Source organism: Tiliqua scincoides, chromosome 2 (assembly GCF_035046505.1).
Source record: "Tiliqua scincoides isolate rTilSci1 chromosome 2, rTilSci1.hap2, whole genome shotgun sequence".
NCBI lineage: Eukaryota > Metazoa > Chordata > Lepidosauria > Squamata > Scincidae > Tiliqua > Tiliqua scincoides.
This window is the reverse complement of record NC_089822.1, coordinates 106,794,377-106,820,281: the sequence shown is the minus strand read 5'-3', so window position 1 is coordinate 106,820,281 and position 25,905 is coordinate 106,794,377. Positions and strand designations below refer to the sequence as shown.

General features: G+C 43.5%; 1 long non-coding RNA gene across 2 annotated transcripts; it reads left to right on the top strand.

The window, feature by feature from the left end:
* Positions 1–109: 109 nt before the first annotated feature.
* On the top strand, positions 110–9,061 carry LOC136642114 (uncharacterized). Of its 2 annotated transcripts, XR_010793963.1 has the most exons (4): positions 117–197; positions 287–458; positions 2,054–2,188; positions 8,492–9,061. It is a non-coding gene; the product is annotated as an uncharacterized lncRNA (long non-coding RNA). The 2 variants fall into 2 exon arrangements; XR_010793962.1 differs by having other exon boundaries at positions 110–458.
* Positions 9,062–25,905: the final 16,844 nt, after the last annotated feature.

Sequence of the window (25,905 nt, the reverse complement as noted above, 5' to 3'; positions counted from 1 at the left end):
ATTAAGAACTCCATTTTTAGGAAGCAGTTGTTTCAAGCTATAAATAGACCCTGCGATGAATTAAAAAGGACAGTTATGACACGATTGAGGGACTTTGCTGGCACTCAGCATCATCTCGTAGAGAGAAAGGGAGCAGCGGAGGGTGGGGAGTGAAGGAACACACAACAAGGACTCCGTTATAAAGAAAACAGGCATCTGTGAGAGTTTTAGAGCCTTGCAAGCAACTACTTGGACTTTGGGACTTAATCTTTCCTTAACATATTTTGCTTCGTTGTTGCTTTTACAGCTCAGAGATTTCTCAACCCTAGAGAGTTGCTTCAGAGAGATGTTTTCTGATCGTCATTCTCATTCAACCCATGGAAGGGAATCAAAACCCCAAATTAGAATCATCTACTGCATGGGGGATTTGCTCTTTCTTGTGAGGCATTCAGCAAAATCCAATGCATGTCTACTCAGAAGTAAGTTCCATTGTGTTCAATGGGGCTTACTTCTAGGAAAGTGTGATTGCAGCCTTAAGGTTGCTTTTAGTGCAGTTATGGGCCAAACAGTATCTATCTATCTATCTATCTATCTATCTATCTATCTATCTATCTATCTATCTATCTATCTATCTATCTATCTATCTATCTATCTATCTATCTATCTATCAGTGGGCTTTCGAGTGGCTCACAGTTTACAAAATACAATCTATTTTTTGCTAAGTAACGTGTAAAAATGCAATCTGTATTTAGTAAAAAAAATATGTGTTTGCATTCTGTGGAGCATAGGCAGTGAAGTCTGGCTATTCCATTTTCTGTCTGGCTTAAGATACAAACAAGATATGGCTGACAGACTTACAGCCCAATTCTGTCCCCTGGCAACCCAGAGCATGCAGTGCCATTCATGGAGCACGCACTGCTTGCTATAGTGGGGGGGGGGGGCAACTGGCCTGAGAAAGGTTAGTAAAAATCTTTAGTTTCCTCCCCATAAGCTGCCTAACCTCTAATGAGTCTTTTCAAACCTACGCCAGCTATTTAGCTAGGTTAAGTCCAAGGAGAGTCAGGAGACATCGGGCCAGGAAAAGGAGAGTAGGATCTTGACATGCACTGCTGCTGCAATATCCCTCCTTGCTCTCCCTGCTGAGTTGCTAGTGGCCAGGGCCTAGGAGAGGGGGGTAATTTGTACCTGGACCCAGGATCCAAAGGGGGGGCCCAGGAGCCAAAGGAGGGGGCCCAGAAATTTCCTGGGATCTGACATTTTCCTATCTACTCAGACATGTTGGGGACACTACCATGACTGGGGATATTGGGGACACTACTGATGCCACATGGGTGGGTAGATCTGGGCTCCAAAGACTATTCAAGCTGTCTCTACCCTCCCCTCACCCTGTTTTTCCCCTCCCTGTCCCTATTCTGCTCTCCCATCACCACCCTCCTCTGCTCTGCTTCACCCCTCCCCCTTTGCAAAGAAACGCTGTACCCCCTGATAAAATTCTCTCAAAGGCCCTGCAGTGGGCTACTGTTACCCGCGTGTGGCCTCCAGCAGTTTGCCCTAATAGCCACAGCCAGTAGAACGATGGACCGACTTTTGCACCATTGTTCCAGGATTTACACTGATGGATTGCGAGATCAGTCAGCGTAAACCCTAGATAGGATTGGGTTGTTAGTGTCTGATTTCTCCAAATTCCATATGACTTAGAAGGTAGGATTCCAAGTGCACTGAACCCTATCTCTTTTTAAAATATAAAACCAATGCTTTACCCATTTTTCTGCAAGCAGAGGGAAGCCGACAGTTCCCCACTCCATCCACGTCTATTTTTGGCATATCAGTGCACCCCCACTGTTTTGTAGAAGGTTGGTAGCAGTCTTTCTGAGTCTTTGTAGGTCTTCTGATGTCACTTCTATTGGAATCTTGGTGCAACACTGCCTGCAGGACTCTGGAGGGCAGTGTATTCTCCAGATGCCTGAGACCCTTTTCCTTGTCTTCTGTGGTACCTATAGGAAATGCATCCTTTATCTAACTTCCCTTCTCTCTCTCTCTCTCTCTCTCTCTCTCTGTTTTCCTGGCCATTGAGGGAGCAACATCCAGGCTCTATCAGCTCAGCCGTTGTTGAAGAGCATCACCTTACTTCCATACAGAGAACAGTGCTCTCTGGTCCCCAAGTTGTAGAAATTTCTGATTCCTCAGATGATGCACATGATTGTATACTGTGAGTAAAGTCTTTCCTTTTGAAACCTTAACTGCCTCTGCTCCTGTGTGTTTGTTGGTAGCAGCAAAGTAGCTGGGTGGTGGAATTTCCTATCGGGAAAAGCGTTCTTCCACTGATTGCTCTGTTATAAAATCATAGAATCATAGAGTTGGAAGGTATCTACAAGGTCATCTACTTCAACAAAGAGATATTTTTATGTCATACAAGAATCTTAACAACATGATGGGTTTGGTCCAACAGAATGGATTCAATTCATCTGCTGCCATTTCTTCTTTTCCATGTGTCAATCTTCTAGACCAGCCATTTTCAACCACTGTGCCGTGGCACACTGGTGTGCCGCGAGTGGTCCACAGGTGCGCCCCAGGAATTTGGGGGAAGGTCATTTATTAATAGGGCCTATGGGAGATGTGAGTCCCCACTGGCAGCATGGTGTACCTTGTCAAGTGTCAAAAACCTGGTGGAGTGCCTTAACCATTTTAGTGCCTTGTCAGTGTGCCATGAGATGAAAAAGGTTGAAAATCACTGTTTTAGACAGTACACAGAACTCACTATCTCACTCCTAGAAATGAAACCTGGTGGATATGCTCAAAATGGCTGTTTCTTATTTGAGAGTACATTCCCTCCTTCGTCCTTGGCCTCGAGGCAGTTCAGGGTAAAAAGAAGTAAGTCATTTGTCCTCACATTTCATGACTAATTCCACGGACTCAGGATGATTTAATTTGATAAAGAAAAAGAAAAACAAAAACAAGGAAGAAGGTGTAATTGCTTCTGCCTGTCACTAGATAGAGATATTGCACAAAACATCTCTAGTTAACCACTCCAGCTACTGAACGTTTTTAATTTTTATCAGGGACTGTTTCTTCAGCTAAAGAAGGTTTTTGCATGTCCAGGGCAATCCATCCTCAGAAGAGAATCCAATCCATGTTTTAGGTGCCTGCATAGTGAACTGGTAATATTTTGATTGCTTCATCAGATACCCCAAATCAACTTTGCAACATGGCCAGGTGTAATGCACATAGATTTCTCATAACAAGATGATGTTATTTGAGAATAGTTTATGCAAATAGTTTATGCAAATGAAAAGTTAAGGCTGAAATGCTATACTCACTTAGTTGGGAGTAAGTCCAAGTGAACTCAAATAGATTTATTACTGAGTAAATGTGCATATGGCTGTGCTCTAAGGAAACTTAATTCAAAATAATAAGTATCTACCTTTTTTCAATGTGGTACAATTTTTTTCACATTCTGGCAAGTGGTCAAAGCTCATCACTTGTGTTGCTATAAATGGACAGCCATTGGAATTCAGAAGGCCACTAATAACACAGGACAACACACATTTTGCTTCCTTAAACATTAAACCAATTCCTGGGTATATTTGGGGTGCCGGTTCCAAAAATGGCATCTGTTTTGCCCTATCATGTCTAGTTTTTGGAGACATGGCATCTTTAGTGAATGGTTCAAGCAGCTTCCTCATGAGGAAGCCTACACCATGGCTTCCTCATGAGGAAGCTGCTTGAACCATTCACTAATGAGGCTATACTATATCTCCAAAACTAGACATGATAGGGCAAAACGGATGCCATTTTTGGAATCGGCACCCCAAGTTCATATCAAACCACCATAAAGTTTGGGAGAAACTTTTCTGACACTCAATTTTGTAGGCCTGTGTAATTAGAGCACTGCGTTAGTTTTTCCAGTCATCAGAACTGGAGGCCAAGTATGAGTTCAAGCAGTGGGTATGGATTCTGAGAACTAGTGCAATGGCTAAGCGACTGAGCTGTGAAACAGAACACCTTCAATGTGCACTTGTGCCATAAACTCACTAGACGATCATTGCCAAGACATACTTTCTGCCTACCCCCAGGCTTCCTACCCCCAGTCTGCAATACCATGATGATAATAATGCTCTATCATTGTACAGTTTGTTGTGGGAATTATTCAGCTGTTGTATGTGAAATACCAAGAACATTCATACTAAATGCTTATTATAGTCATCAGTGACCTGAAAAATTAAAATGAGGTTTCTTTTTGCAAGAAATTTCTGGCTTTCTAAATGATACTTTTGGAAACTTGTTGGAAAATGATTAACAGCCTAATCCTATACTCCCCCCCCACACACACACACCAATGCAGCTGTGCCAAAATGACTCATGCTGCATTCTTTGGGTGGGGCGGGGGAGTCATAGATGTCTCCTCTGGAGGTAAATCTCCAGAGTGCAGAGGGGGGTTTACTGGGATTTTGCGCCATTGAAATCAGGCTGTGTGATGGGTCTGGGAAGGAAGTTTAGGCTTTGGCAGCTGGGTTAGGATTTGGTGGCCACCGCTCCCAGCCCCTGTTGCCATTCATTATACCCTTCATCTACCCCATTTCACCTCCCCTGTTGCCTTACCCTGGATTGGTGGGCTAGTCCAGCACCATCACTGCAAGCAAGGCCACTGTAGCCTTCCCACCAGCACCACAAGGCTTTGCACACTGCCAGAGGCCCTTTTGCAATTGCCATAAGGCAAATGTGCTTTATGGTATGTTTACAGCACCCAGCGCTGGTGCTGGAGCTCAGTGCCGGCACTCGAAGAAGATAGGATTGGGCCCTGAATTCCCCCTTTCTGCCTGTCGTTCCCATCACTTGCATAGGACATACCAAAATCTCAAACAGCTAGATTTCCTAGTATCTTTTGTCTCTGTTACCCGCTGGTTTTCTCTCTCCAGTGGAATTTGCCTCTGGGGTGCACTAACTGTAGCCGCTCAGTCCCACCCATGAAGACCTTCACAGGGTATATATAGAGCAACAAATTCTATAAGGGATTTTTGCCTCAACCATGTCTTCTGCTGGTGGCTGACCTCCTTCTGGCACACAAACTTCCAGTTTTTCCTCCTGAACTTTCTCTTCCACTGATGCACACGGGATAGAGAAGTGTAGAAGCAGAATCTTTTCACTGTCAGGTGTTAGCTTGTATGTTTCCTGGGCACTCCCTCTAAGCATAGCTTATGTTCTCCAACTCTTGCATGTTCTTATCCCACCTTGAGACTTTTCTGGCAGCTTTACACTCTGCTCGCTGCTGGCAGCTCCTGGACAAATGAGCTCCGCTCGCTTTCTGCTACGGACTGCAAAAAAATGTTACAGTCAAAAGCCCTTCTGCCGATTACCTGCCTCGTGCATCTTTTCAGGCACTTCTGACTTGGTGCTCTGCAGTCAGACTTTTGAGGTGGTCTTGGCCCCCTGAAAAAATTGAACCAGCGGAGATCACATCTCCAGATATTGCATCAGTTATATCTGCAAGTTCTCCATGCTGGGTTTGGAATGTTGATCTTCTTGTTCTAAGCATTCTGTGTTGGTTTTGAGGTAGAGGTGTCACTAGGAGGCTACAGGCCGCACCAGGTGGGACGACGACACACCACCACTGGGCAAAATGTTTAAAATCTTGGTATTTTTTAGTAATACCATCATGTTATATATCGTTCAATGTGTAGTTTCATATAGAATGCAATGAAACAAACCATGTCGAAATATCTCTGTTCTATCAAAAGTTATAGCTAAAAACCAACAGGGCAGGGCAATGGTGCATCACCACGCCCACTGCCCAGGGCACTGCCCCACCCATTGCATGGGAGAAGGCCCATCATGGGAGTGATGCACTGGCCTCCCTCACCTCCCTGCTGATGCAATCCCTAGTTTGCTTTGAGGTCTTCCTTCTGCTGTAAGCCCTCTTTTTGTTTGTGTCTCAGTGTTATTTGCTCTTGGAGCGCTGAAATACCTTTCTCCATTCTGGCTCAGTACACCGGCTCACAGGTTCGCTCCAAGGAAACCCTTGCCTGCTTTTAGCACCAAAGTTCCATCTCCACCCCTCATTCCCCCAAGCAGTGCAAGAAGGCTCAAGGTTGTCTCACTGCCTGGGTTCTTTCTTCAAGGTGCCCTGGCTCCAATTGGCTCTCTCCAAGTCTCTTCTGGAACCTGCCAGCACCTACTGGTGAAGGCAATAGGCCTAGCAACTAGTATTTAGAGATGGGCTCCCTGTGGCTTGAGGTCCATCATGTCTTGTAGCCATTGAGAGATTTCTTCTCCAGGAATGCAGACACGTAGACCAGTGCCATCACCACATTTGGAAGCAGTGAATTCCACTGATTCATTATTTGCTGCGTGAACAAATACTGTCTTTTGTCTGTGCTGAATCTCTTGTGTATTGATTTCATTGTATGAAATGAACAAAAACGAGTCCTAATATGAGAAAAGAAGAAAGTGGCCTTACCACTTACCACCATCTTGATCCACGTACTCTGAACCATGCATTCTCTCTAACGCTTGCAGGATTTGTGTTAGTGGAGGCATCAAGCCACAATGGAAAGCTCCCACTGTCACTAGCCCCTAAAATACATGTGACCCAGGAGCAGCAAGACTGACCTCCTGATATAATTTTATTTCACTGTGTTGGGCCTTTTGTATTAAGGTTGTGGTACTAGAGTGCAGGGTTAACCCTTTCTCCTTGATGTTTCCTTGAAACCTCCCCCCCAACACACACACACTTCACGAAGCTGATATTAATCATGGAGGGATTAAAAAGAAAAGTCAGGCACTTGTATTGATTGGACCTCCTTTTTTCCTCTCCATGACTAATAGCACCTTTTGGGGTGGGATGCGGGGGGGGGCGGAGGCATGATTTTAGTCAGAGAAATGGCAGAGAAAGGAAAGTAAGGTAAGGCCATTCAAGGCTTACAATTATTTAAAACCATAAAAGCTGTGGAAAACAATAAATAAAACAATAACAAGAATAAAAGATAGTAACCCCCCCCCCCCATCTTTGTCCAGTGTGACAGTCCCATTCCAAGTCAGGGGCCTCACAGTGGCTTTTAGTGAAGGAAAATGATATCGGGAGATCTGATCACAAATCTCCTAGATTATGATGTGTGTTTTGGCCATTGCAGCAGACCACAGACTTAGCGCTGCAGAATCTACTCACCCCTTTCTTCTCGCCCAGGAGCTTTCTAGCTTTGCACAGGCACCATTTCCTCTTGATGCTTTCTCCTGATTACCAGCTGAGCCCAATTCATAGCCTGTGTGGTCCTTCAGGGACACTGAACATCACTGCTGCTGGGGCTTTAAAAACCACGCAGATTAAGAGGAAGCCTCTTTAAGAGGAGTGCCTTCTTGGAATACACTGCCTCAACAAGTTTGGGGGACGGGACAGACTAATGCCCCGTATACATGGTATACTTCCAGCATGGCAATAACTACACTGAAAGAAAAAGTTGTACACAATCACATGTAAAGTGTACTGCAATTGCTCATTTTGCCTTGTGTACACTGCGTTATACCTATCCATTACCAAATCTGCCTATTATAGCAAAAAGACACATTGTTTATGTAGTATCATCTATGTACATATTGCTGTACAAAGAATGAGGACCCTTGTCCTGAGAGAGTCTAGAATAAGTTAGACCAGTGTTTCTCAAACCTTTTAGAGGCCCTAGAGCAGGAGTGTCAAACATAAGGCCCGAGGCCAGATGTGGCTCTCGGAAGCTCTTTATCAGGTCTCCGTTACAATTTGTCTGTCCTAGAGCCACGCTTTCTGCAGTGTTGCTTCTGCTGAGCTGTGAAGTGATACCTTCAGATAGCAGAAGCAGCACTACTGAAAAGGTGGCCAAACTCTCCCATATCTTGAAAACATGAACAAGATTTGCACTTTTTCTCTTCTGTCATTTGCTGCTAATGAGTTCCTGCATATTTCTGGCCACCATCTGCTAAATGACATCACTGCTAAATGACATCTGGGGCATTTGGTGGGCCGCTGTGAGATACAGGAAGCTGGACTAGATGGGCCTATGGCCTGATCCAGTGGGGCTGTTCTTATGTTCTTATGTTCACTTCCTGTTTAATGATGTCCAGCCCATAGTGCCATGAAAGCTATTTGGCCCACTATATGAAGCAGGTTTGACACCCCTGCCCTAGAGGCTGCTGCCTGATTTATAAACGCCAAGGGGTTTGGCTATAATGGTGACTGGGCAGCAGTGGCCCTCCCCAGGAGCAGCTTGTTTAACCCTTGATGCACACAGCCTAATCTGCCCTGTCAGTTTCGTAACAAAAATTGGGTCATGACCCACTGGTGAGTCCCAGACGCACAATTTGAGAACCACTGGTAGACAATGGTATGGGAGGGTGAGAATGGGGGAAGGGATACTGAAAGGTAAAACTACACCCTCTTAGTTTTTGTATGAAGGCTAGTGCTCGTTTTACTGTATTTCTTAGTTGAATGCTGTGGTATACAATGATGGTGGAAAGTTGGCAGTCAATATTTATATTAAATCAACAGATTGAAATTCAGTATTGCATGATGATGATAGGTGCCATCTGCTACATGGAAAAACGAAGTTACCCACGAGACACTTCTTATGGCTGGAGAGGAACCACAGTTCAGAAGATCGTTTTAGGACGCAACAGAACATTTTCAAAATTATTACAAAAAAGAAGGTATCTTTATGATGTGATTCGACTCCAGCATACACAAAATGTTAAGAACGAGCTGCTATGGCCAATTGTTCTTCATAATGTCACCAGAGCATTTAAATGTTTTCAACAATCTTTACAATTAAAGGCATTTATGAACTCGCAGGATGGAAAAATTTTCAGCTTTACAAATCACAGTAGCAATCATGTGGTTAATGTTTTTATGATCTAGTTTGTTGGGAGGGGTAACAAGGGACCCGTTTAAACTAGGATTAAAGAACAGGCAGGAGCAAAAACTAAACCCCACACTGAAGGGTTTGAATGTATTTAGTTTTTTTTTTCCTGCATTGGAAAAAGTAAAATCATGCAGACTTGGAAATTAAATTATTATAACAAGATGCTATATGGATACCTATTCTACATACCCATGAAACTGCAAAACCGATGAGTTCCACATCAAATGTTTTCAATAAATAAATCAATAAATTCCAAGCTCTTGTGGTCTGAATGACAAATTAGACTTGGGTTGTTACTTATTAGTTGTCTCTGTGTTTCTTTTATATGCATCTCACACACACGCACATGTACACACAGACACACAAATAGATACACACACACCTCTTTTGCAGGCATGCATCTCTCACACACACATACAAACACACACCCTTTGCAGTTGTAACTTTTAAATAACCCTCCTCCCATGTCTGATGGCTTAAGGTGCAATCCTAACCAACTTTCTAGGAGCGATGTAAGGGCAATACGGCTCCAAGGTAAGGGAACAAACATTCTCTTACCTTGAGGAGGCCTCCATGACTGCCTTCCAACAGCAGGATGCAGCACATGCCCTTTTAGCATAGCTATGTCAGTGCTGGAACTTTGGTTAGGGTTTGGGGGTTAGGATTTGAAAATCTGCATTTCAAATCTCAGACAGTGAGAGACCAGTGGAAAGTACCACATCTGATCATAATAATTGAATCCCAGTGCTGTGATTATAGAACTTTAAAAAAACATAATGACATTTGTGATTAACAAAAACATTGAAATGGGCTATTCAAATGCGTCCTTGCAAAGGTGTTACAGAAAGGGTATTCTTCTGTTTGATGGTTTCAGTTAGTCCATTATCCTTCTGTTATCATGTAGACAAATGTTGTAGCCATTATCCAAGAAGGCTGAAGTATGTATTATATTTCCTATATCACTGTATGATGTAAAATACATCCTAACTAGGATGGGCACTTGAATCCTGAAGACTTGACTCAAGTTGAGAAAGCACACATTTTCTGGGTCAACTCTGAGTTATATGTGCCACTGACCGGAGCCTTGACTTGCAAGTTGGGGCTCTGATTCAGAAAAGAGTCATGACTCATATAGACGTGAGTCACAAAGACTCACGGTTTTTGTGCCCATGATTCAGTTTTGTGTCTCTGTGTGCTTGCTTACTATTCTTTTGCCGCTTCTGTATTGCCTCAAGAGACCCGGTGGGCAATCTGGAAGCTGGCATTCGCACTGGTGTGAGCAGCAGATGAGATAGATAGGTTGGCTCCAGGAGATAGGGGCTGGGGGGAGGGAAGGAAGGAAGGAGGGAGGATTAACGAAGCTGGGGGAGTAACCAGAAGAAGGCAGGGCAGCCAGTACACAGGGGAGGGAATGGGCTCACTTGCCCATCTTGGAAGGAATGAGCAATTGACTGGCCAAATGGATGGCCTAACTTTTTACTTTGGACAATGGAGGTGAGAAGGAGCAGCCCAGTGGATTGGGGGGGAGGGGGTTCTTGTGATAGCCCAGGGAGGGGGCAAAAGAGGCAGGAAAACCGTGGGGAGATGTTTCCTAGTGAAAGAAGAGGAGGAAGAAAGCCCCATTGACCACAATGGGACTTCTGAGTTGAGCTGCAAAGGATTGGAATCCCTTGTTCTAGCGCAGATTAGGATTGAGCTGCCCATTATTTATATACCTAGTACTGTATTTCCTTTGAATGAATTATTGCCTTATAAAGAAATTGGCAAGATTGAGGGCCATCGTATTCCCCATTACTTAGGGCACAATCCTAACCAGGTCTACTCAGAAGTAAGTCCTATTGTGTTCAATGAGACTTACTCCCAGGAAAGTGAGGTTAGGATTGCAGCCTTATTCTTTTAATCTGGAAATAAAATGGTTTTCTGAACTTAACCTCTTTTTTTTGTAGACCACCTAAAGTGCAAACCAAATCTAATAAGAAATGTGTTATGGAAAGCATTTGGATGGAATGCTAAGATGTTTTCATTTGAGACATTGTGAGGAATATTACTGTACAGAGAAGCAACATTCAAAGAGATCATAACAATCTTCAAAAATCCATTTTTTCTATATTCTTGGTTATCGAAGCAAGTAATATCTTGTGCAAGTGGCACAAAAGACTTTACTTGCTAATCACTGGCTGGAAAGTTCAGCCAAATCCACCAGGGCCGCAGTGCCAGTCTCCAGAGTGCTTTCCTGGCAATGCCCATCATGAATGTGCAGGAAGGCACTACACAGCAGCTGAGCAGAGGCAGGCTCTGACTCAGAGACCAGCATTAGTGGGCACTAGATCTTTGTGCAGGTCAGCGATGCACCAGGCACTGATGGTGGTATGTTCACTGCTGAGCAGTGCAGAGGCATTCTGGGGCAGGGGGAAGGTGGGTGGAGGGCAGGAAGTGTCACAGGGTTAAGAGGCAAAAAGGGGAGGGTGGTGATAGGGGCAAGGGTGGGCGGACCAGGCCCAGTACAGGAAGGGGGGACAGCAGCGGAGGCTGCTGCTAGATCCTATGCCCCCTCCTGGGCCCAATCTGCCAGCATAGGGCTGCACCTGCCTACACCAGTGATTTTGCTGGTGCAGGACTGAATAAGCCCATAGCAGCAAAGTCCTAACCCTAATCCTTCAGGAATGTGTTCATGCTTAGTTAGTCTTTAAGAGGACAGGGCAACAAACATTTTGCTTCCTTAAACATTACACCAATTCCTGGGTATATTTGGGGTGCCGATTCCAAAAATGGCATCTGTTTTGCCCTGCCACGTCTAGTTTTGGAGACACGGCATAGCCTCTTTAGTGAATGGTTCAAGCAGCTTCCTCATGAGGAAGCCGACACCATGGCTTCCTCATGAGGAAGCTGCTTGAACCATTCACTATAATGTGAATGAGGCTATACTAGATCTCCAAAACTAGACGTGATAGGGCAAAACAGATGCCATTTTTGGAATCAGCATCCCAAATTCATATCAAACCAGCATAAAGTTTGGGAAAAACCTTTCTGACCCTCAATTCTGTAGGCCTGTATAGTCAGACAGACTGAGGAGAACCTTACAATTTGGAATGAATAGTGCTTTTCAGCAGCTTTTGTACATTTTAACCATGCTGATCTTCCATCTAAATTATGCCACCTTGTCATCCTTGAGAAATCGTCAATATTTCCAAGAAGGCATCCGGGATATTCACTGGGGAAAAATTAATTATTGATTATATCAATTTAATTTAGTTTGACAAAATAATTTACGGCTGTAAGTGTAGGTTCTGGGACACAAGTTCATTTCTGCAGCCTAACAACATGTGGAGTCACTCATTAAACAAAAATGAAATATAGCTGGTAAGGTGTCTGATGAAATATGCTTCAGTGAAAGGATGAAAACATCATTAAGAAGTTTATTTTGAAAAGACTGTAGGTGTTGGCAAATACAATTGGTGGTAGAGTTGCCACCTTGGGTCCTCTCAGGGGGAGTGAGGCAAGGTAGAAATATGATAAACAAACAAAAAATAAATAAAATACGAAACAAAAGACAATTACTATGAAACAAAAGAAGCAAAGGTTTCATGGTTGTAGTTACAGAAGCAATGTCTATAGGTCTAGATATAGTTAGTGTGTTTCTAGACTTCTTAATTCACCTCATCACTAAGAGCATAATTATTTGGTTTTTCAGCAAGTATTTGGGCTGGAACAGCTGCAAAAAATGGTTCCAGGAAACCAAGATTCACCACCATTACATCTTCTGATGGATCCCAACTGTGCAGGCACAACTCACCACCTTCAAAACCTCATTGGCTGCCCATTCAGTCCAGGTGGTGCTAAAAAAAAAAGGGATGAGGGACTGTGTCAATCCTCTCTTCTCTACCGAAAAGAAGTAGTAACAGATCAGGAGAGAGATCTCGGGGAGGTGGTGGACAGGTCGATGAAAGTGTCAACTCAATGTGCGACTGCAGTAAAGAAGGCCAATTCTATGCTTGGGATCATTAGAAAAGGTATTGAGAACAAAACGGCTAATATTATAATGCCGTTGTACAAATCGATGGTAAGGCCACATCTGGAGTATTGTGTCCAGTTCTGGTCGCCGCATCTCAAAAAGGACATGATGGAAAAAGTGCAAAAGAGAGCGACTAAGATGATTACGGGGCTGGGGCACCTTCCTTATGAGGAAAGGCTACGGTGTTTGGGCCTCTTCAGCCTAGAAAAGAGGCGCCTGAGGGGGGACATGATTGAGACATACAGAATTATGCAGGCAATGGACAGAGTGGATAGAGAGATGCTCTTTACACTCTCACATAACACCAGAACCAGGGACATCCACTAAAATTGAGTGTTGGGAGAGTTAGAACAGACAAAATAAAATATCTCTTTACTCAGCGTGTGGTTGGTCTGTGGAACTCCTTGCCACAGGATGTAGTGATGGCATCTGGCCTGGATGCCTTTAAAAGGGGATTGGACAAGTTTCTGGAGGAAAAATCCATTACGGGTTACAAGCCATGATGTGTACGTGCAACCTCCTGATTTTAGAAATGGGTTATGTCAGAATGCCAGATGCAAGGGAGGGCACCAGGATGAGGTCTCTTGTTATCTGGTGTGCTCCCTGGGGCATTTGGTGGGCCGCTGTGAGATACAGGAAGCTGGACTAGATGGGCCTATGGCCTGATCCAATGGGGCTGTTCTTATGTCCTTATGTTCTTATCAGAGGACTGAGGTTCATGTTGCTCTCCAAATGCATGATTCGGTGTGTGCCTATTTGACATTTTCACAAAAAGCAAGAGAAGAATTAAAATTGGCATGGTACACATGTTGTCTCCCGGTTTTACCTCACACATGTACATGTACATCATGTTTTGCACACATAATTATCATACCTGACTTCAGACATTCTGCTCTTTACTTTTATTTCAAAGTATGCAAAGTGCAGTAAATTCCACAATGGGATCTGACATACTGACCAGATTCATCAGTGGGATCTGCTATTAATCTTTCCAGTGTCAGAGAATTTCAGACCTTTCTTCAGCACATTGACAACCGTTGATTTTTCAGCACACCGCATGAATGCAGGGGAATCATAATCTAGGACAGCATGGATTAAGAAAAGGTACACATGATGGCCCCATTCTTCAATATCAGTACCCGCTCTTACTGCAGTTCCATCAAGATAGTGAATAACTTGTACCACAGAGAGCTTTACATAGCAGGGACAGGAAAGCATCACTACCATCACAGAAAACTTCTTCCTTATTATTATTAATTATTTTTATTATTGACAAATAAAATATCATAACCCAATAAATTAATAACCCAGCATTTTCAAGATACTGTACATAGAGTAAAATGACAGCCTAGTCCCAGCTTGCCCACTCACATAGAATACTGTAGATGGCACAAAAGGAAAGAGGGATGGGAAAGAAGAGGAAACAAGTGAATTGAGGTACCAATCCTTGTACCAAGTTACAAAATTGCTGTGATAGTGACCAGACAGAATGATCACTAAGGAGACAGTTCTGGGGGAGCAGGAGTCAAATGGCAGTTCATCCCAGCCAGGCCCATGGAGTTTGCTGTCCTATGGTTACGGCCAGGTAGGATGACCATCATATGAAATTTGCTGGAAAATTATTCAGGGCTGGATCTAGTTTTGAAGGACCCCTTGGCAAGTTGATCTCTGGTCGGTTACGTTCAGTGTGGGTGGGCTTTAGCACATGGCGGTGGATAAGAGTTTCATTCTCACAGGCTGGCACTAGCAACAGTGTTCTATCCAGCCTCTGCTTAAAGACCTTCAGCAAAAGTCTACCACTTTCCAAGACAGACTGTTCAGCTGCCAAAGAGTTCTTACCATCACAAAGTTCTTCTTAGTGGGATTCCAGTACTCTGGTTTCCTGAGTGCCAGAGTTCCTGAGTGCTGTTGGGACTCAACCTGTGGCTCACTTCAGTTCTACCCCTGGCAAAAGACTTCCATTCTGTTGCTGGACTCCCTCTGTTGGGACTCAAGCCCTTTTGCTAGGGAGCTTTTTCTACACCTCTGCCCTCTTCCATAACAGCTTTTTGCCCCTTCTGTAGTTAAAAGGTGTTTCCTGGCAATGTGTGTTTGTGTGAATGGCATAAGGGACTGGAACCCTGGATGCTGGGATTCCTCGCTGCTCTCTGTTTTTGTCCTTTGCAATCTTTATCACAGTACCTCCTCCTTGTATGGCAGCTCTGTGTGTGTGTGTGTGTGTGTGTGTGTGTGTGTGTGTGTGTGTGCATGAGCTTTTTATCTTTATATAGTGGTTGATTAATAAGAAACGCACTCTGATTAAGTGAAAAGTCATCCCAGGAAAAGCCTAGAAACGGAGCCAAGGGGATGAGCTACTTGTCTGGGGGACCTATGGAGGAGGTCTAAAAAGCATTTTAGAATACTGTTCTGCTATTATTTTCCTTCAGTTGTTATATCGTAACATTGCAATCCAATGTCCTAATGGTTATAGCTGCACTGATGTCCAAATGCTACTCAGAATGGAATTTCCAAGGTATACAATTCAGTTGCACATCTTCTACTATTATATTTTTATTGTTTTAATTTATCTTGTTAGCTGCTTGTTGTAGAAAGGGAAGACAAACAGCTTTTACATAAAATAATAAATCAAACTGAGATCTTTTTTGTCACATGGGAGAAATTGTATTGGTAAGAAGCTGTCACAATAAAAGATACAATCCAATAAGAGACATGATGTTGCAAGGAAATATGCTTTCTCTCCAGCTTTAGAGGGACAATTTTGTGGAGTAAGAAAGTGACGGAGATCACATTAAGCCCTAGTCATGAAGCCACTGAAGAAGATGAAAAGTTGATATGTATCTTTTTATAGGAACAGTGCCTAAACTTTTTGAAGACACACATTCATTGAAAAGAATGTATGGATATTACCATTTGAAGCTTTAAACAATGTTCTTTTTAAAAATACAAAGTTAAGTGTGATATAGCAGATGAACCACTGACATCTTGTAAGAAGTGTGCAATTTGTATATACAGTAGTATATATATGCTGATCCTCTGTGGATAGCTCTGTGGATAAACTACCATGTACACTGAGGACACTATACTTTATTATTATTATTTTATTGTTATTCACCAATGGTGTCACAGCCTGCTCACAAGGAGGAACAAATGTTCCTTACAGCACTTTTGCGACACTTCTGGGCCTGCGTGAGGGACTTGCAGTGGCTGAAGACAACGGTAGAATTGTGCTCTAAGTCCAATTCTATTCAATGGGGCTTACTCCCAGATAAGTTTGCTTAGGATTGCAGCCCAAGTAAAATAATATAACAATCAATTCTAGAAATAATGAGAGGTTCTTACCAGCCAAGATGGTAACTGTAAAAGGATCAAATATTGTGAAGAAAAAATGGGCATGTTCTACTAAGAAATCTGAGGGACAAAAGGATGAGAACTGTCAAAACTAACTCCTAGACTGCAAACTTGGTGTGTAAAATGAATTATAAAATCACCCAAATACAGTGGAATAGAAGCAGCAGGTTTCGGAAGAAAAACAATCAATTTCGCTGTCTGCATATTGACTTTCAATTTATGGCTGGACCTCCACGAGGAAATAGTTGCAGAAACAGAACAGGGAAATGGAATAGGTAAATGCAACTAAATACCATATGCGTAAAAATGATATTGTAATTTAAATGAAGAAATAAGGGAACAAAAATGAAGAATATTTAAAAAAAATAGGATATAACCTTAAGGAACGACAACTACAGAAGACAAAAAGGGAATGGGGAAAAAGTTATTAAGATAAGACTGAAAACAAGGAAGAACAGAACCAGGAAGGCCTAAAGAATGAAAGGACAACAAATGCATAGCATGTTCCATGGTACTGAATAGACACAGATCCTGAAGAAGATCTCTTGTACATGCCACCAGGTTAAGGCAATGGCGGCACAACAGTGAACTTTCTCTGTAGTGGCGCTACAGATATGGAACTCCCTGTCAGGGGATTTAGAGTCCAACCCCAAAGGATCATTGCAATGGTGCTGAACTCCAGTGTTAGCACCGGATGTCATAAATGTGCCATAAAGGCCGCTCTGCAGATCTTCAGAGCTAAGATTGTGTCCCAACTATTATATGGAGTTTCCATATGGGTTATGGCAGCCAATAGTACCCTGGACCGAGTTGCGGCTGTTTTTTTTTAGGAGGATTCTCAGAGTCCCAAACTCCATCAGGTTAGCAACACTGGCTCTTGAGTTAGGAGTTCACCTTCCTTCAACTACTGCATGGGCTGTAACGTTTAAATTCTGGCTCCACTTCCATCTGTCACTTCCATCAGATTCCCTTCTTAATGACCTGCTAAGAGACCCTTTTTTGTCCAGCTGGTTTCTAAAAATTGACTCTAAATTGAATTCCCTAGATCTTTCTTTGGAATCTTTAGCGGATCTTGATGTCAACAGTGCTTACAAGCTTATTCGATCTAGGCTCTGGGAAGCTGAATTTGCCTCTCTTTCCGCTGATCTTAATCCAGTATGTTCTCTTTTTTTTTATCACTGTCCCTTACCAGGTCAGTCATCTAAATATTTTGTTATCCTAATAAATCCCTCCCTTCGAAGGGCTTTTATGCTTGCGCCTTTCAACATTTTCTCTTCTTTGTATCACCTTGGTAGATTTTCCCATATTTCTCGGAACCTCAGATTATGCACCTTTTGTCATCTCGAACCAGACACACTTGAGCATATTCTGATCAATGCACTGTACACTCCAAAAGCTGTATTTGGAGCCCTTTTTGTGTCATTCTGCCTGTCCATTTATTGATCCCCTTTTTGTTCTGCTTCGTGATAATCAAGTAAATATTACTATAGCAGTTGCTAGTTTTTTATCCCAAATTATTAAAACTTTCCCCCCTTCCTAAAAATTGTCTTTTACTTTTTCTTTTTCCTCCTTTATTTTTGGATTATTTCCCTCCTCCTCCTCCCTGCCTCATTATGTTTACCCTTTTAGTAATTGTAATAATTTTTGTGTTGTTTTACTTTGTTTATTTGTTATATGCCAATAAAGGCTGTGATGATGATGATGATAAATGTGCCATAAAGCACGTTTATGGCACCCAGAGTGTGATAAGCACAGGCCCAGCACCAGTCAATGCTGAGTTCAATGCCGGACAGATGCTGCCCAGAGCAAGGGAAGAATTCTGGGTGGCAATAAAGTTTTTTGGGGTGGGGGAGGCATTCCAGGGTGGGGAAGGTTGGGGTGGGGAGAGGAACCAGGGCGGGAGGTTCTGCTGTATCCTATCCTTCATGTCAGGCTACAAAGCCTGACACAGAAGCTCTCAAGCCTGTGCCAGCAAAACAGCCAGTGCAGACTTGAAAAGCCGCACTGTGGGACTTGGGGCTTTCCTTTGGGGAAAGGAATGAAAGTCCCCTAAAGAGACCTCTGGTGGCCCCAGCAGTGCTGTTGGATACAGCAGTAGTCATTTTGGTGCTACTGCACCCGGCAGAGCTGCCAGGGATAGGATTGGGCTGTTAAGAACTATCCTTACCCTGACAGCTTTTTGGCAAGGTCTAAAAACATTTTTATTTAGCTTTTAATTGATGGTTTTAGAGTTGGGCCTCCAGTTCCTGTTTATTGTATATTATTTGCTGCTCTTTTTGCTTTTTCACAAATGCTATTTATTGTTTCCAGCCTGGGTATATATGCTAATTTGATTCTGTAGACCCCTGACTATTTTTATATATTGTATGTTTAAACTACTTTCTATGGACATGCTGCTTTGGGCATTTACCTTGGCAAGGGAAATTTAAGGGATAACCTTAAATACATATTATTAGTATTGATTTTCGAACAGTCAGAGGTATTATCGACTGGTTTGTTCTATCCAGACATCGTGTCCTGCCCAAGGACTTGAGATGCCTGACTTAGGTATTTTTATGTTATAAATATCATCACAACATCCAACGTGTAAGCTGTAGCCAGTAAAGCTGCTTTTTGTAGTTGGTAGATGGTAATTTCTGTGGCCCCTCTATTGTTAGGTGCTCTCCAAGGTGTTTTGGAATTGCACTGAGGGTGCCAATCACCATTGGGATTACTCAGGTCTTCTTCTGCCACAACCTTTCAATTTCTATGTGTCAATCTCTGTATTTTGTTATTTTTTCAGTTCATTTTTTTAAAATTATGAATATCCATAATTTTATTATTTTGTTATTATAAAAATACTATTATTTATTAAGGATATTTATGTAATACTTTTCAATAAAAAAAAAATTCACAAAATGATTTACAGAGAAAATCAAATAATTAAATGGCCCCCTACCCCAAAAGGGCTCATAAATCTAAAAAAATGCAGAAGAAATATCAGCTAACAGCCCCTGGAAAAGATGGGGTAAATAAAGACAGTTACTTTCCCATGCTAACTGTAAGAGGAGCACCACTTGAAAAAGTAACTCCAGGGGCAAATAAAACAAAACAACAAAATCTTTGGTAAGCACAGTTCCTGTAGGGTGAAGAAGGTGGGAAAAACAGAATGAAAAGGATTGTGAACATTGTGAGAAGAAAGATAAGACATGGGAGAACTATAATGCTGCAAAACTTTAAATTGGATAAAAGGATAATCTGTAAGAGAAAATAAAAAAAATTAAGCAGCAAGCAGAACTTAGGATCTAACATACATTGAGCAGAGAGTTTTAGAGAATCAGAATGAAGAACATTAGCATCATAAAGAACATCAAAACTAGCCAGAAAAACTTGAACTGAATAATCATGAAGAAAATCATGATAACTAAAGTCACTAAGAATAAGAGTGAGAAGCTGAGAGAAAAAAGCAGAAAGGAATAATGAATAAGAGTTGGGAAGCAAAATCAAGGCTGGCCAATCCATGAAGTTAGCTGAAGCAGTGGCCTCACGTAGCGGATTGCCAGAGGGTGTCCACCTCTCTTCCCCACCCAATAGGAGGAGCAGAGGCTGGTGGGGGCAACATTTGGAACACTGCCTCAGGTGTTAGAAGGTCTTGGGTCTTGACAACTACCCAGAGATGAAAAAGTGACATGATGCAAATGGCATGAACTTTAAATTTTTAGATGGTGTTTAAAGACCTGCTGGTTTTTCTGTGCTTTCAGGACTGCTGAACATTGAAATGGAAGGGCTCTCAGCATTGGAGGTTTTGTGCAATCTCCTTACAGTGTGCAAGAATGCAGCATGACTGTTATTGATCTGTTATTATTTCGAGGCAAGCTATTTCTATAGTTATTGATAACATTTACATCCCACCTTTCCCCTCCCACATGTATGATTTTATGGAGATCCACCCAAAGCAAAAAGTGGCCTACCAGTTTTAAAATAATAAGTAGACTTCAAAACTTGTAATGAAACTACAGGAAGAAGAGGAATGAGTAAGAGGAAAGATACAGATGACAGTGAACTGGAATGTGACCTGGAGTGTATAGTGAAGCATTGGTGACTCTCATAACAAGTTCTTCAGTTTGAGGTGACATTTTAATGCACAACCAAACCAGTTATCAGAAGCCTTGCCAGTGCTGTGGTTCAGGGAAGGTCCATGCTGCAAACAAGGCAGGTGATTTTCCCCCATCCTTTCACATGTGAGCACCCACATTGAATCAAACATGAAGAAGTGGTCACTATTAGAAGAGATTCTTCATCTCCAGATACTCCCTCTGTCATTTCTGATTTTTTTCCTATCCTTCTAATGCAGCTTGGACTATTCAAAAGACCCTACAAGAAATCCTTGGTGCTCACAGGTTTGTAAGACTGAAGCACGGCTGTCACCCAGCCAAGGCAAAATCAATTCGGAGCTCTTGTGCATGGGACATGTTTTGTTTTTGGGACTTGATGGATGCATAAAGTGAAAGAAATTAATGGTTATTATTTGACAGGAAAATAGAGGAGCCCTCTTAGGTAAATGTCTCCGGTTTGTGCATCTTCTGTCTTTCTTTTCTACACGGGTACATATGGTCTCAATTGGTGTGGAGTGAAAGCAGCCCTGTTTTCTGGGTCCCCTGTGCTCAGGTCTGTGTTTGTGTACTGGGAGAGTTAATGAGAAGAGACTGCTATTCTTTCCCTCTGTTCTCCAATCCCATCTGTTCAAACAAAAGGCTGAAAGGGAGAGAGAGCTGAGACCCTGCTGGTCAAGAGGGGAGGGATAATAACACATATCCTTGGGCTACATTTCAGCACATGCAACCCTTTCATGCTGTATGACGGCTTTTATTCGGCAATAGAAAGAACCACCTCGCTACAGATGATTTTTTTTTTTAAATTAAAAAAGGCATCAGACCTGGATGACACATCATTCCTTTCCTTCCTTGCAGTATGGAGGGAAAGAGAGAGAGGAAGCATTTGCAGGATCATATAAGAAACGACATCACAACCACAAACACACAAACCTAAAGTAAAAACCAAGATCAGCTTAAACTCAGGTTATCCTGCTCAACTGGTTTACGGCTTATGACATTGCTGTGGCTGTTAGACCATCAGTACACGTGACAATTCACTGAAAACATCAGCAAAAAACCACAGGTCCCTGCCCCAAGTCTTTACAATCTAAATATCAACAGAAGAAGAGACAGCAAAGAGAGGGAGGATACGGTAAAGGTGACAGCTGAAGGGATTCATTCATTGGTATGGCTGTCATTCAAACTGTGAGACTGCCAGACTCATGCCAGGACTGAGGGCCCTGGCTAGGAGGACCCTTTTAATGTTACATCTGTTTTTGCCCTTAATGTTTTGGCTAGGCCACTAAACTGTCAGCACTGATGCTTGAAAGACAACAAGATGCAGCAGGTTAGGATTATCAAATGTATCAGGAAGGCAAAGTACAGTTGATAGTTTCTCAAGAAAATGTATGATAATATGATCAGATGAGGAATCTTCAACTACCTTCTCAGGATTTGCCCATCTGTGAGGCCAACTGAAGCTGTTGCCTTAGGCAGCAGATTGGGAGGGAGCATGCTAATCTCTGTCCACTTACCTGCCTCCATTGCTCCTCTTTCTCCTTCCATTCCTTGAATACTGCCTCAGGCAACAGGAGGTCTTGGGCCAACCCTGCACATTCATCCTTTACTTATAAACTGTTTGGTCAAACTACCTTCAGGGTATAATATTGTCCAGCAACACATCCTTCTTACACCAAGAAAGGAAGCTAAAACAATCAAGGTTGCTTCATACATTTTTTTCCTATGTGAAGTTGACCCCTGTGTGATACAACTAAAGTGAGTGGTATTGGGACGGTTTTTCACAGTCTATATGCAGGAAAAAGCTCAGAACTCAGATTTCAGATGTAAATAATGCAAATAAGTTGCAGTTAAACCGAACAGTGCCAACCAGTTAAACTCCAACCAATCCAACAAAGTCGGTCAAACCAAAGATCCAAGCAGGGGTGGCACCAGAGGTCAACCAGGTCGGCACTGGCCAATGGTCCATGCCCACCAGAGGACTCAGGCAGAGCCCTGGATCTTCAGCATTGATGCAGTGATAGGGCACAATGAGCCATGAGAAGGTGGCTGAGGGGCACCATGGGGGGGGGGGCTAATGCAAGGCTTTGGGTCCTGACAAGAAAACAACCACACAGAGATCGTAGGCAGTTACTTCTTCCTACATGCTCAGTGATCTCAGTGCATCCTAAAACCAATGGGGCAGGTTCGTGCAATATAGATTTTGTCCACAACTGAAGATACTCATAGCCCAATCCCATCCAATGCTGGTATAGCAGTGCTGGTGGGCCCACACTGTATCCAGTGTGGAATTGATAAGGGATAAGGGAACATCTGATCACTGGCGCAGAACCAAGTAGCCCCGCGTGGGGAAGGAGTTAGGATATGGCAGTAGTGTAGCTAGAGGGAGGTCACAGCACTAAGTTTTGCAGGCACCTGAACTTTTGCAGGTGCAAGTGGCCTCTTCCCCTTCCCTTCGGAACCATTCTGGGCAGCAAGAGCAAAACAGAGGAGACATGTCTGCTTTGCTCTAGCTGCCTGGAGTGGCTCCAAAAGGGAGTGGGAGGGGCAGCTTGCATGGTGCATTCAGTCACCTGCAAAACTTAGCGCTGTGACCGCATATTCTTGCTACACTGCTGGAATATGGCAGAGACCTCCTCCACCTCCACACCCCCTCCTGCCCTCCCACCTGAACCACTCCTTCCCACCCGCCCCCACCCTGAAACAGCCCCTCCACCCTCCATTCCGCCCTCCCACTGCCCCACCACCGCCCATGGGATGGCACAGACCTTCCTGCCAGCGCAACTTACTCTTCAGGCATCAAAAAGCGCTTTACAGTGCTTTTACCACACCCAACACCAGCACAGATGCGAATGCACTGGCACTTGTTGAGCAAAGGTTTGGGCTGCCCTTTCTACTTGGCCTGAGAAATGTAACATGAGAACCATGCATAGTAGCTAGTATAGACTCCTATTCCATCTACCCGCCCCACCCCTTTGGTCTGCCATCCACCAAGCCACTTCAGTTGGCTCTCTGATCCACGATGGGCAGAGAATCAGGGCACGCCCTCCTCTTCCTCCAGAACCATCACTACAACTGCACGTGCACGTGCAAGTGCATTGCAAGTGCACATGGTGGTGGAACATCAGGAAGCAGAAGCAGCAGCAGGCCTATTCTGTTTGCTTCCACTAGCAATCAGAAAAAAGTTCATTCAGCTCCATCTCTGCAGCCCCACCCAGCAAGATCAGGTGGGCAAAAAGGAAAAGGAAGCTTCCCCATGCCTCATTCCTCTTACCTACAGGTCTATATTCAACCTCTGCTTGCTCTGTCCAGTCCTGCTGCAACAAACTGGTTGAGGGGAGTATGCTGGGAGCACTCACAACATGCTCTGCCCATCATAAGAACATAAGAATAGCCCCACTGGATCAGGCCATAGGCCCATCTAGTCCAGCTTCCTGTATCTCACAGCGGCCCACCAAATGCCCCAGGGAGCACACCAGATACAAGAGACCTCATTCTGGTGCCCTCCCTTGCATCTGGCATTCTGACATAGCCCATTTCTAAAATCAGGAGGTTGCACGTTCACATCATGGCTTGTAACCCGTAATGGATTTTTCCTCCAGAAACTTGTCCAATCCCCTTTTAAAGGCATCCAGGCCAGATGCCATCACCACATCCTGTGGCAAGGAGTTCCACAGACCAACCACATGCTGAATAAAGAAATATTTTATTTTGTCTGGTCTAACCCTCCCAACACTCAATTTTAGTGGATGTCTCCTGGTTCTGGTGTTATGTGTAAAGAGCATCTCTCTATCCACTCTGTCCATCCCATTCATAATTTTGTATGTCTCAATCACGTCCCCCCTCAGGCGCCTCTTTTCTAGGCTGAAGAGGCCCAAACGCCGTAGCCTTTCCTCATAAGGAAGGTGCCCCAGCCCCGTAATCATCTTAGTCGCTCTCTTTTGCACCTTTTCCATTTCCACTCTGTCTTTTTTGAGATGCGGCGACCAGAACTGGACAAAATACTCCGGGTGTGGCCTTGCCATCGATTTGTACAACGGCATTATAATATTAGCCGTTTTGTTCTCAAAACCTTTTCTAATGATCCCAAGCATAGAACTGGCCTTCTTTACTGCCGCCGCACATTGAGTTGACACTTTCATCGATTTGTCCACCACCACCCCAAGATCTCTCTCCTGATCTGTCACAGGCAGCTCAGAACCCATCAGCCTATATCGAAAGTTTTGATTTTTTGCCCCAATGTGCATGACTTTACACTTACTGACATTGAAGCGCATCTGCCATTTTGCTGCCCATTCTGCCAGTCTGGAGACATCCTGCTGGAGCTCCTCACAATCACATCCTATTTCAAACAAGACTGCCAGCAGCAAGAGGGAGTTTGTGGGGACTTTGTAGGTAACAGGAAGGGCAGGAAACTGAATTGCCCAACTCTGTCTTGTCTCCAACTTGCCCACTTAGATGCTTTTCTAAGCAGCCAGGCAAGTGAGAAGGAGAGTGAGGAGAAAGCAGTGGCGGTGGTGGTGGGGCAGGCATGTGTGCGCAAGAGGTTTTGGCCTGAGAAATGTAACCTGAGAACCACGCATAGCAGCTTGTATAGACTGCCCCAATGTGTCTGCCCCAATTCAGGCAGTGGATCCACCAGGGGTGCTCCTGCACCTAATCACTATAAAATAATCCATATGTAAACAGCAACTGTCAGAAGTTCTTCACACACACACACAGAAAGTTTTAGCTGCCTCTCTTGAGGTAAGCAAACCTTCTTGGACAACAGGTCATGGAAAACAGGTTTGCCAATGGCCACTCACCATGATAGCTGTGAGTAGATCAGTGTGGGGGCACTGTTAAGTCCCTACCATGTGCCGCCCTCACACCACCCCTTCTCCTTCCCATTTTGGCATCTTCTTTGGAAGGGTTGCCCCAGCATTAGTGTCATAATTATGATGGTGTATATATATGTACTTTCTTGCTGCACATATGCACTTTCTTCCTGTTGTGTATTTTACATAATAATAACAACTATATACTTCAGTGTTTCTCAGACTGTGGGTTGGGACCCACTAGGTGGGTTGCAAGCCAATTTCAGGGGGGTCCCCATTCATTTCAGTATTTTATTTTTAATATATTAGACTTGAAGCTCCCATTGTATGTGACTGCATTTGGGGAAATGTTACATACCTTTACTTTTAACAAGCTGCTATGTATATGCTTTTAACAACGATAGTAAATGGGACCAGTTTTAAGAGACACTTGGCCAACAGACTGAGGCAAAGAGGCAAAGAAGGAAGGCCCATAGCCAGGGAGACAGACCAGGGACAGACTGCACTTGCTCCCGTTGTGGAAGGGATTGTCACTCCCGAATCGGCCTTTTCAGCCACACTAGCCACACTGTTCCAGAACCACCTTTCAGAGCGCGATACCATAATCTTTTGAGACTGAAGGTTGCCAACATGCAAATGGGACTTACTCCTGGGTAAGTGTGGGTAGGATTGCAGCCTAGGATTGTTAAAAATTTTCCTGCTTGATGATGTCACTTCCGGTCATGACCACTTCCTGTGGGTTCTGACAGATTCACATTCTAAATAGTGGGTCCTGG